This window comes from Canis lupus, chromosome 1 (genome assembly GCF_048164855.1).
Source record: "Canis lupus baileyi chromosome 1, mCanLup2.hap1, whole genome shotgun sequence".
NCBI classification, from domain to species: Eukaryota; Metazoa; Chordata; class Mammalia; order Carnivora; family Canidae; genus Canis; species Canis lupus.
In genome coordinates this window covers 62643249-62656219 of record NC_132838.1, presented here as the reverse complement: position 1 = coordinate 62656219, position 12971 = coordinate 62643249, and the positions used below count along the sequence as shown (strand labels likewise).

Sequence of the window (12971 nt, the reverse complement as noted above, 5' to 3'; positions counted from 1 at the left end):
ATTCCTGTAGGGTGATACAAATGACATCTGTACACATAGTAGGTTTCATTATAGGAGAGGATCTATGAGTTTAGGGGGCCTGAATATTTTATAATGGAAAGTAGCATTCCTCCCTTTGGTTCCAGAGGGAGAGACACTGTATCTATCTCCTGTATAAACATCCTTGAAAATAATAATCTAAAACAAGGAGCAGTCAGTGCTTTGTTTATGATAGTCCTGTGGAAAATTGACTCCCAACAGAGTTGAGACTACTTCTGGAGACAAAGGGGAATTCGAAAATTGTTTTAAGCAGGTACATAAAGGGAGTGCTTTAAAAAATATGGAGATTTTTCCAGGAAAGACTTAAAGCAGAGTAACATCTTAGAAAGTGTTATATTAATTCAGGCAAAAGTTGAAAAGGTTTTGGCCAGGTAGTAGTAGAAGACAAGGACTGAAATTTTAAAGAAAAATTGATAAGCATGGGTTATTGATTATATACAAAAGGAGTAAGATAGTGACAGTGGAAAATAGTTTTCTTTGTAGAAAAGTTAATTTTTATTTCTTGAATAGATGAGGGGCTATTCAGGTTATGAATTTCTTCTTGAGTGACCTTTGGTAGTTTATATTTTTCAAGAAATTTATCCATTTCCTCTAATTTGTTGAATTTATAAGCATAAAGTTGTTCATTAGCCAGGCAGATGTATAAATATAATTGTCCATTGTCTGTTGGTTTTAAACCAACGAATATATGAAAGATTTTTCTTCCCACTAATAATACTCTTTTTCTTTTCCTTTTCTTCTTTTTTTCTCTCTTTCTCTCTTCCTTCTTTCTTGTCTTCCCACATCTCTAGAGAAGTAGTGTGGCATAGGGAAAAGGGACTTCAACTTTGGAATTGTTAAGACTTCCCATCAACAATAATTTATTGAACACCTATTGTGTGCTTGACACTGTTTTGGATCTGAGTGTACATTAGTAAATTATATGATTTGCCCTGATTGAGGTCATATTCAAGTGAATGAAGATATTATTTGATCTCTGAACTCCCGTTTCCTCATATCTAAAATGGAAATTTCCTAGAAAAAAATAAAAAATAAAAAAAAGGGAAACTTCCTAAAATCAGGGTATTGTGACTGAATGAGGTAATGAATGTTAAGTTCCTGGCACATAATATGTACTTGGCAATATATATAGTTGTATGCTGCTCATTAATTACTTTCTTGAGCTCCCCCAGCAGGTGACTCAAAATCACCTGTTAAAAATTGATTAGCCTTTTCTAAAAGTTCTTTGAGAATGAAATGTTTCCTCTGGCTCTATGGAAAACACATTGCCCTCTCTTTACCTCATTGCACACATGGTCTTTTTGCCTCATTTGTCACCTCGGTGGGTTTTACAATGTTTCTGGTGTCTATCAGTAATGTACTTGGTAGAGGAGCAAGAAACTGGATGCAAACTACAGAATTTCTGTTTTAAGCCAGAGAATTTTATATGTGATTTCTATCCTGTGGTACATTCAAACCAAAGGGTGTTGTGAACATGAGGAGAAGGCACAGTAAGAGGTTAGCATGTTGCAGATTTTTCTTTATTCATCTAAATTAATTTCATTTCATCATAGCAATATGAATGCCAAATAAAATCATTTCTGTTGATTTATACAGTTCTTGTGAATCACTTTACTTTTGGTCTGGAGCCCTACAACAGCTACCTGAGGTATCATTTGTGATAACCACTCAGAAATGTGCTGCCTAGCAGGCTGCCATGCTTAAATAATCTGGTTTTGTTATTTCACTCAGCAGTAACATGGCTTTGAGGGAGATTAATCCAGTGCCAAACACTCTTTTCTATCTTTTCTAAAGTAAAGCAAAGTTCAGAGTCTTAAAGGAGTAGATATCTCGTTTTAAGAGGCTTTTGATTATTGAATGTTATGTGGATTATTGCTGCCTCTGTATGATAAAGGAGCAACCAATACTTTTATTCTCTTATTATAATCAGAAAGTGATTTTAGATGGAAAGTATATTTGGAGGCTTTTTCTAAAATTGTCATGTGTGACTGAGGTTTTTGGTAACCAAATATATGACTATATTTGGAACTAATGCATATAGCTAACTCTTGGGTTTTTGAAGGGGCCAGGAAGATTATTCAAGCTAGATAGTTCACTTGATGACAAAGTGGTATCAATAGTGGTTACCTCTGTCTATGTGCTTGTTCGTGTCACACAGAAACACATACCATTCGTTGGCTACAGGCTTTATTCGGGTGTCTGTTTCGCTGTTCCTTATACACTTGTGAAAAATTGAAGATTAGAGCAAATACGTTTATTGATGGAAATCAACTTGAAGTTGCTTCTTGTGATGATACTTCTTTGGAATTTCATCTGTGAAATCATCTTATCACTAAACTATCCCTTCTAGTAGGGAAATGTGGGAGAAAATGAGAGAGCAAGTAAATACCTATTCAGTGAAGCACTGAATAGTTTGAGGAATTTTCTGCATTACTTAGAAGAGTTTCTTAGTTGTATGTGCATCAATGATATTTTAATAAAGAAATCACAATGCTTTCACAAGATAGCCTGTTAAAATGATTATATGAGTATTTTCTCTGTAGCTATCAGTAAATGCAATTAAATGAGCTTAAAAAAGTCTTTTTGGCAAATACAGTACATCACAGTCTACTTCACATATTTGGTTGTGTGGAGTTACTAGCAGTAGCACAGTGCTGTGGAGAGAGAATGGGTTTTGGAGTTAAAAAAATTTGGGTTTGAATTCTCATATCTCCATTTGCCCAATGTCTGAGCCATAATAGTCTTTTACTAATAGAAAGTCAATAATATATACTTCCTAATATTGTTGTAAATATTCTATTTAATGCCTCAGCATCAAAATGGGAACATAGTAGTTTTTCAATAAATTGGGTTACTTTTCCTCCTGAGATTTTCAGAAGTGTAACAAAGGGGATTGACCTATGCCTGGGCTTTTTGGTATTACCATGAGTACTTTGAGATTAAAACTGTAAGAAATAAGATTATCTATGCTTCTCTAACTCACTGATGGAGAAAATATCCAACAGAGACATGGTAATTTCTAATGTTGGACTTAAATGTGAAGTATCTTCTTATTTTCATTAGCTCAGAAGTCTATATCCATTTTCCTCAAAGCAAAGCAAAGTGAACAGCTCTTCGTTTTGTTAATTTTGTTAAAAACCTTGTTATTTTTATCTGTATATTTTTAAATATTTTATTTATTTATTCATGAGAGACAGAGGGGGAGAGAGAGAGAGAGAGAGGGAGAGGGAGAGAGGGAGAGGCAGAGACACAGGCAGAAGGAGAAGCAGGCTCCATGCAGGGAGCCCGACGGACTCGATCCCGGGTCTCCAGGATTACGCCCTGGGCTGAAGGCAGTGCCAAACCGCTGAGCCACCTGGGCTGCCCCCTATTTTTATCTGTATTTTATTTAAAGATGTATACACAAAAGGATTTTATTTTATTCATTTTATTTATTATTTTTTAAAAAATTTATTCATTCATGATAGAGATATATAGAGAGAGGCAGAGATAGACAGAGGGAGAAGCAGGCTGCATGCAGGGAGTCCAATGCAAGACTTGATCCTGGGACTCAGGATCATGCGCCCTGAGCCAAAGGCAGACACTCAACCACTGAGTCACCCAGATATCCCTACAAAAAAGATTTTAAACAAAAAAAAGAGTACCTACTCAGTGTAACTGAGAAACCAAGCAAGCCCCAGTTTTAAATTTTTTTTTAATTTTTATTTATTTATGATAGTCACAGAGAGAGAGAGGCAGAGACATAGGCAGAGGGAGAGGGAGAAGCAGGCTCCATGCACCGGGAGCCCGACATGGGACTCGATCCCGGGTCTCCAGGATCGCGCCCTGGGCCAAAGGCAGGCGCCAAACCGCTGCGCCACCCAGGGATCCCCCTAAGCAAGCCCCAGTTTTATCTCTATTAATATATTTCTGTTGAGGGCTTGGGAGAATAGATAATCAAATTCTTATTCTTCCTGTCTCATTATTTATGCCTACTCTTCTTTAGGATTGCTACAAAAAAGAGCAAAAGGAGAGGAAAAGAATACATTGACCTGGATTCTGAATCCTCATTCTCTCCTGCAAAATATTTTTTTTCACCCATCTCTTGATTTATTTCCACATCAAGCATCCAATAAGTGCTTTGCACAAAAACCATGCTAGCTTTGAAGTGCTTAAATTAGTGTTTTGGTTTTTAGTGGGGGAGGACAAAATTCATGTGGGTTGTTGCTGGAACAAGATGTGCATTTGAGACTTGGGAATTCCACAGTGATTTTTATCTTTTTTTTTTTTTTTTCTTTTTTGTAACAACTGTCAGAGTTTGGATATTGCATATGTCCTGTTTGTTTAATTTATATTTTAAAGGATTTGAAATCTGTACACAAAACGAGTTTTCAGCTTGTGAGAGCATTAATGTTGGTGATTTAGAATATGGAATTATTGTTTTTAAATAGTAGTAAATCAGTGCTTTACAATCTAATTAGTTCTGTGCTCCTGAGAAATCTTAAAGTACCAACTTCTTATAAGAACAGTATGAAACTTCTTGATGATAGGAGTTCCCGAGAACATTACTAAGGTGACAATGTCTTTGAGCTGTATCTATCTATTTTTTTCATTTTGATAGTTATGCAGCATCATTTAGATTCCTTATGTCCTTCAGATTGGTAATGAGTTATTTCTCTGTTGTTTGAATGTAATTTGTTTTTAGTGAATTGCTTTAGTAGCTATTATATTTCACCCTGGGAGTATCTCCATTTTTCAGGTGAAAATAAATTATCTGTGTCTTGTAAATGAAGCTTAGTAAGAGGATAGGAGGAAGGCACGAATGGTAGGATGATGTATATATGTATGCTAAAGATCAAAATACAACTATTATTAAGTTTGATCACAGCTAAGGAATAAAGAAGCTTGTGGTAAATGGAACCTTGAGCTAGAAGATGTATCATCATTTGGCTTCTAGTCTTTTTTTTTTTTTTTTTTTTTTTGGCTTCTAGTCTTAAATCTGCCACCAATTTGCTGTATGATTCTGAGTACTTACCTTGCTGAGGTCGGTTTCCTTGTCTGTAAAATTACTGTGTGTTCCACAAGATTTTTTTTTACCTTACTTTAAAGATTATGATCTGGGCTTAATACTAACATCATCAAAATACCTGGTGGAAGTAAACCCAGAAATATCCCTGGCTTCAAAAGATTTAGTTTGAAATGCTACTAGAAACTAGGATGGAAAACAAGAGTCAAGGTGTACTTGCATTGGAAGTCAGATACCCCAATAGGACCTAGGAAGTCAGATACCCCAATATATGACTGAGGACAGAGTAGACCAGTGGTTTCAAAATCTGAGAAGTCTGAACCTATCGGACTCACAAGAGCCATGAGTGTAGGGCAAGTGAATAGAAGGGTAGATTTAAGGCAGATGCTTCAAGAATACTTTAATAGTTGAGGTCACACGTTGCCTCTCTTCTATACTCCCTGTTCAGTCAGTATTCCCATCCAGTGATGTCTGGCTTGGGAACTGAAGAAAGAGAAAGTACAGCAGGAATATACTGCTGATGTAAACTAATCTAGGTAAAGAATAAAGAATAATCCCTACGTATGTAAATCAAATCCATTTTCTCATTCATTTATGATTTTTAAAAAAGGTTTTATTTATTTGAGAGAAAGAGAGTGAGAGAGAGCATGCATGGGGTACGGGTGCAGGGAGAGGGAGAAGCAGGCTCCCCGTTGAGCAGGGAGCCCAATGCAGGGACTCCATGCCAGGATCCCAGGACTGTGACCTGAGCCAAAGGCAGACGCTTAACCGACTGAGCCACCCAGGCATCCCTCATTTATGATTTTTGATAAAAAACACTTTCTTATATGTCATTGAATTTAGGCATGACTTGATATCTAAGGTCACATAGCGCAAACCATACTTCATAATTTTCCTGTGACAATAACTTAATATTTAAAAAAAAACACTGTTAATTGAATCACATAAATGTTCTGAATCCCCATATCTCTGAGACTTGGAATTATGAGCTAGAAATTTGATGTCTCCACAAAAATGGAAGGATTCATTCTCACTGAGGTGTCTTTTCTCTGTATCAAGATGCAAGAGGTAACAGTCAATATAGATATGATTTGACAAATAAAAAGTGAAAGCAAAGAATCCAGTTTCTGGGTCAAAAGATAATGAAATACTTATTAGATATGTCCACTTGAAGACCATGCCATTATCTCATCTTCTGAACCCCCCTCTCTCCTACTTTGCAGCCCCTTGTATTTCTTGTTTATTTCAGGCATCTGACTTAAAACTAAAAAAAGAAAAAAAAAAGTGATCATCATCATCATCATCATCATCATCATCATCATCATCCTTTCTCTCTTTTTTTTCTCTCTGGCCTTCTGTAGCCAGGCAGGTTCTAAGGCCTGTTGATTCTCCATCTAAAATGTATCTAACGTCTAACTTTTTCCCCTGTTGCCATCCTAATCAGCTCCCTACCCACATTCCCCAAGTTGCCATTGCCTTCTTCTTCTTCTTCTTTTAACATTATTTATATTTATATAAGAGGGAGAGAGTGTATGCACCAGGGAGCATGAGCAGAAGGAGGGTCACAGGGAAAAGCAGACCCCTCCACTGCGTGGGGAGACACACATAGGGCTCGATCCCAGGATCCTGAGATCATGATCTAAGCTGAAGTCAGACATTTAACCCTAGACACTTAGGCAACTGAGCACTAAGGTACCCCTGCCATTGCCTTCTTAACTTATTCCACTATATTCTAATTCACTTGTAACCTCCACACATCCCTTTATTTTCTCATTCTGAATTTTATATTTTGAAAAGTTCTAATGATAAAGTACATTTGTAAGTGATCGTGGTACTTAGTTAATTTATCTATTTTCTATAAATCTAATATGCGTAATATGATTACAATGAAAGTTTGGTCCACATGTAATAATCAGCATAAACACACCAAGCAAATATATCCTTTTAGTATCCCAGACAGTCCTCCATTTGTGAGCTGGGCACTTAAGGCTACAGGCTACATAACCCTGTTCTAATCCATTTGAGTGAAATATTGACTCCATTATGTCTAGGGAGACCACATAATATATTATTCAAACTGGAGCACTTTGGACAGTGAAAGGGGGGATATTAGTAATTATAATAATTATGCCTGGACTGTGGTGCAAACTGGAACCGTCCCAAAATGGGAAGTAAGATCATTCTTCCACTACCTATGAATAGAACTAAATCTTTTTTAACTTGGCATTCAGGACCTTCATATTAACTCTTTGTGCATTTCTGATAGGTGAATTCACTGATCCTGTTACATTCTTTGCTTAAACTTTTCTACCCTTGCACACTTTGCTTATGTTACTCTCTTCCTGGAATGTCATTCCCAGACCACTGCACCTGTTTGATCCCTACACAACTTTTATTTTTTTAAATTTTTTTTAAGGTATTTATTTATTTATTTATGATAGTCACAGAGAGAGAGAGAGGCAGAGACACAGGCAGAGGGAGAAGCAGGCTCCATGCACCGGGAGCCCGATGTGGGATTCGATCCCGGGTCTCCAGGATCATGCCCTGGGCCAAAGGCAGGTGCCAAACCGCTGCACCATCCAGGGATCCCCCTACACAACTTTTAAAATAGAGTTTATCCCTCCAATTTCCCATAAAGCTCCCCTACTTTAGTTACTGTGATTACTCTTCTCTCTGAACTCTGAAGTACTGGTTGATCACTTGGCCTGTATATATATGCAGTCTTGCACTGATAAAAGGGCTCGATCAGTGGTTTAATTATCTGATATCTTTCAAATGGATTTAGGTTTAATTATCTGACATCTTTCAAATGCATTTCAGATTCCTTTTCTATCTTATACTTCCTTTTGGCAATTTAGGGTCTTCTTTCATTCTCTCTTCCCACTATTATTATCTAGACACTGGCTACCCTACAAGGAGCTCTGGAGGTGATGTCAAAATGAAGGAAGGGATTCTAGAGGCCAGAGGCTGAAGAAAGAATCTTCACATGAGATGAGAACTATGGAGGCTGGAGAGGTAAACAAAAACTACAAACTTCGTTACATGAACCAGTAGCTCATAAAAAGAGTTGGAGTAGGGTATCATGAAAGGTGGGTCATGGAAAAGAGAGAGAGAGAGAGAGGTTGGGTACATCATGGAAGAATAGTTGGGAGGCATAGCAGCAGTAGAATTCTGAACATCGTGTAGACCTGGAAATTTGGTATTCAAAATCACTCACAGTCCAGGAGCACTGGCAACACCTGGGGGCTTATTAAAAGTGTAGATCCATAGGCCACACTCTATACCTGCTGAGTCAAACACTTCATGTTAACAAGATCCTAGGAGATTCCTTGGAGAAGCACTGGCCTGCAACCTCCACTTGTCTTTGAACACAGATTTTATCATATAGCTGTGTCCTGGTGTGTGAGCACATCTCTCTAAGTTGAATATTCAGGGGTGACACTCAGAATATCCAATAATAAAGATGGGGGGATTAAGTGCTGGTTTGAAATCTAATTTATTTTCCTATTGGTTTCTTAGTGCTTTAAGTGACAATATAGTCTGTACAGACTTCCACAAAGGTGGGGATGAGTGTGTATTAGGGTAATATTTTTCAGATAACAAACTGTGACTTAGTAAGAGTTGGGTGGAGAATAATAGAAATAATCTAAGTATAGAAGAGCCAGAGTTTTCAAGTGTCTGTTCATGTCATCAGGATCTGTAAGGTTTTTGACCTCAAATATCTTCTTGCCAGTTTTAAGTGCTTCAGGACAGGAAAACAGTTGGCCATCTGGTTTTACTAAACACTTTCTCACGTACAAGGACAAAATGTATTACTTGGAGCAGTTCAGAAGTGCACTGTTGGAAGAATTTAGGACACTTCTCTATACAAACTATTTCTCAAGGATGAAGAGCTTGGCTTGTATCAAAAATTAAAGGAATTTCTGTTGGTAGTACTTCTGATTCTTTTTTCATATGCTTTAGTTTTCTGTAGATGGTGTCAAAAATAAGCATTTATTTAACTAGAGAAGATATCTCACATAGTCACTTGCCCACTCTTCCTGTAATGGAATAAAAAACTCTGCTATCTAAACTTTTGTTAAGAGAATTCTGTTATATTTTTTCTTATTATTTTCATTGTTGAATTAGAGATGGCATTTGGCTAGTTAAAATTCTGTTTAAGAAAAAAATACAGTTACATACTGATAAAGACTAGTGATAAACTTCTGATAAAACATTAACTGTATTGTTCTTTAGAAAAAAAAAAGGCAACATGAAATGACAGAAAGTAACAAAATTGTGCTAACCACATTATTTTCGGGGCACCTGGGTGGCTCAGTGATTGAGCATCTGCCTTTGGCTCAGGGCATGATCCTGGGATTCCTGGATCGAGTCCCACATCGGGCTCCGTGCAGGGAGCCTGCTTCTCCCTCTGCCTCTCTCTGTGTGTGTCTCATGAATAAATAAATAAAATCTTAAAAAAAAATAAAAATACGTAAAAAATAACATTATTTTCACCATAGATTTAATAAGCTCAGAAACACAAAAACCTTTCAGCATTACTAATTTTAAACTTTAATAAGTCTTATTCCTTCCATGATTTGATCTAACTTGTCTCCACCAGACATTATTTTTTTTCAATGATCCTTGTATGTAGGGTGATTTTTCAAAGAGTGCTTCAATAACAATTAATAGCAACACAAAATATAAGGTCAAAACTATGAATCTATATCTAAAGAGGATAGATTCAAACAGATGTGAGCTAGCACATATATTTGTTCAGCCACAGGCAGGATTATTCATCAGATACTTAGTACATTGTGTGTCTTCATTTTTTTTTTGCATTTGATCCATTTGTTTGTTTAATAATTTGCTCTTGAGGCAGCATCATCCAGGGCATTTATCAAAATATGAACCACTGTAACATATTAAAAGTAACTAGATTTTATATATAATGTAATAGGAGGAGCAGGATATTTAAACTGGGAATCCAGAGAACCAGTGAAAAATGGTAGCATGATGTCCTCAAATTCACTAAGGTTGGGGTAGATTATTTAGAGAATTTAGACTTCAAGAACCTCTTACGCTTATAATTTTCTCTAGATAATTTATTTTAAGACAGAGATGATGAAATGAAGAGGCAACAAAAAAAACAAAACCTTTACAAACCTAACATATTGCATATAGTGCAGCCCAAAGCTTGTGTTGAGTGGGGTTGCTCACATCCTTTCCTCTGGCGCCTCTCCATCCCTGCTGCTGGCACCCAGGGTGCCCATTTTCACTTCTTTGCAGTTTCCTTGTGATGTGTCAGGCAGTTCTCAAGGAGCCATGCAAGTTAAGGTATGCACATTCCTTGTATAAATGGGGCCATTCTTACTTTGCCCACGGATCCTATGCCTCAATGATAGGGCAGTTGAGTGGTCAACATTATTGTAAGATGTGTTGTTCTAGACTCATACTATAAAATTGTGACAGTAAAAGTAACATGACCGGTATATTAATTACTGTTTACATTTCCTGTATACTCTTAATAAGACTGTACTTATTGCCTTGTGTACTTTAGTTTGAGAAGAGGATTAGCAACCTTTGGGAGAATCATTTGAAGCCAGGATCTACAGGCAGCATGAAGGATAATTCAGCATCATGAGTAATAATGCAACCAGCATTAGGGAACTTCAGAGACAAGAAGATACGGGTTGCTTCAGTACAATGGGCTCCAAAGAACTATGGCATTGTGATGATAACATAGTTTCACATTGAAAGATATCTGACAATAAGGAACATAAAGAGAAGGTTCCTAGACCTGAACAGGAAAACATTGGTTCTTGACATATGGTCATTGGTTCTTGACATATGGTCAAGAACCAGTACATATGATCAAGAACCAATTGGACAATAAACAAATGAGTACCTCTTTTCTACCTGTTACTCTAAATCATCATCAATAGCTTACTGATCTTCATAAGGACTATGAGTTTTATAATGTGTTTTAAGATGTGATTTTGTAGGTAGGGGCACTGCAAAAATATTTTGCCCAGGACCTCGTACTCCCTAGAGTAGTTCCCAGTTGCTATAAGTACTTTCAATTGCAATTTTAGATTTTGTTGCTGAAGTTTGATAAGTTCATTTTAACACTGAAGAGAGGATGATGAATAAAACAAATATGAGAAAGGTCGACTTTGCTGAACTTCCTCTATAGCACTTTTTAGCCAGAGCTGGGCTTTGGAGTTAGAGTCGGAACTTGAGATGAAGACATTAGTGGAGTAGAGCCTTAACTTTGTTATTTTTGTGTGAACCTTGGCAAATCTCTTGCTGCAGCAGGTATGTTAATTCATCTCTAAAATAGAATGATCATAGCATCTCTTTTCATAAGGTATATAAAGATGGGATAGAATAATTTTGTAAGTAATTAGCATAATATTTGGCACATAATAATAATTCGATTTGGGTTAAATATTTTTGCATATTTTTATTAAGCAGAGAGGGCTATGCAGCAAGATGGAATGCTTAAGATAGTGTATGATTAATCAATACTTTATTTTTATTAGTTCTTACCATAAAGCTAGATATTTGATTTTAAATTTTGCCTGAAAAAAAAAAGGTTGGTTCTAATCTTCAGTAAGTCCACATTCAATATTATGTTTTGTTTAATATTTTATGCAGACTAATCCCTGGGGTTGACTCAATAGCATGATTTCCTAAGGTATATATTTTGATATATTCTTAAAAGATTTTTTAAAAATTGTTTATTTGAGAGAGAGCAAGAGCATGCAAGCATGCAAGAGCCAGGGAAGGAGAGAGGAACAAGGAGGTGGGGAGGGACAAGCAGACTCCATGCTTAGGGGAGCCCAGTCTTGTGGCTTGATCCCAGGATTCTGGGATCGTGACCTGAGCTGAAGTCAGATGCCTAACACACTGAGCCACCCAAGTTCCCCCCGACTGATATTCTTGAACTACAGTTAGTGACTCAGAGGTAGTGGGAAAGTAGAAAGAGGTTTTCTGTCTTCTGCTCTTCTAAAATATTTCAGGCTTATTTGAATGAAATCAACACTAAATTAATTCCACTCTCTACCATTCAATTCAGTTTCTTGTAGTGGATATTTGCCTCCTTTTTTTTTTTTGTGAGGGTCTGGAGGGCTGACTAACATCTGATGTCCCTTCTTATATTCTTGCATTTCCCTATATTTAGTCTTGGAGAGAGACGGAGCACCTGTCTTGCACAGGATGGAGGCTGAGAATGCTTGATGTTTGCTTTCCCAGGGTTCCTTCCATCTAGGGCTCTGAGCACATCACTTACATTCCACCAATCAGATAAATGTGTCCCCTTCCAGCTTTGAATAAGAAATTACTGATTCAAAGGAGCAGTCGCTGGAGAAAATCCATTTTGGTGATAGGTAGTGGCAGCAGTAGTGGCAGTAATATCAAGTTTTTAGGGCCAGCAAAGGCTTTGAAAGTCCAATGCCAGAAGCAGTGGCAGAGCAGCCTATGGCAGTCAGCATTAGGTCGTAGGAAGCAGCAGTGACTTCTCTGGTTTGGTTTTGTGGAATGGCTTGATCATGGTTCCTTGCCCTCATTTTCACCTGTTCTTTAACTCACAGAATTGTAACTTTTTCACTTTTCAAGAAATTCTCTTTTTTTCTAAAATCATGGTCAATTTATGTTATTTGAAATTATAAACCCTGATTGAAGAATGTCCCATGTCCAACTATTTATTCTATTTTATTCTTATATTGGAGCCCATCCCTGATTTTCTTTCCCTTTAAGGCCTCCCTTGATGCCCTTCTTATCCGGATCTCCCCTTGTTCTCTTCTCTGATCTCCTCTCCTAGTGGGAGATGGGAACAGATAGTGTGATGAGCCTTGCTGTCATACATTTAACATTGAGAGCTAGCCCTGCTGACACCTGAAAGTGACCATTTCTTGCATCTAGGTCATTGAATGATGCATAA

General features: G+C 37.1%; 1 long non-coding RNA gene across 7 annotated transcripts in view; it reads left to right on the top strand.

Annotated features, from left to right (window-relative positions):
- LOC140636825 (uncharacterized) overlaps nt 1-12971 on the top strand; it is a 492878-nt gene that overhangs the window by 6813 nt on the left and 473094 nt on the right. For 5 of the 7 annotated variants that reach the window (XR_012034060.1, XR_012034058.1, XR_012034057.1 and 2 more), the window contains exon 2: nt 7942-8059. The exons of 1 other annotated variant lie outside the window; for it this stretch is intronic. This is a non-coding gene — a long non-coding RNA (uncharacterized lncRNA). Of the gene's footprint in view, nt 1-192; nt 293-7941; nt 8060-12971 lie in introns of those variants that run through there. One more of the 7 variants, XR_012034055.1, reaches the window with a different exon arrangement.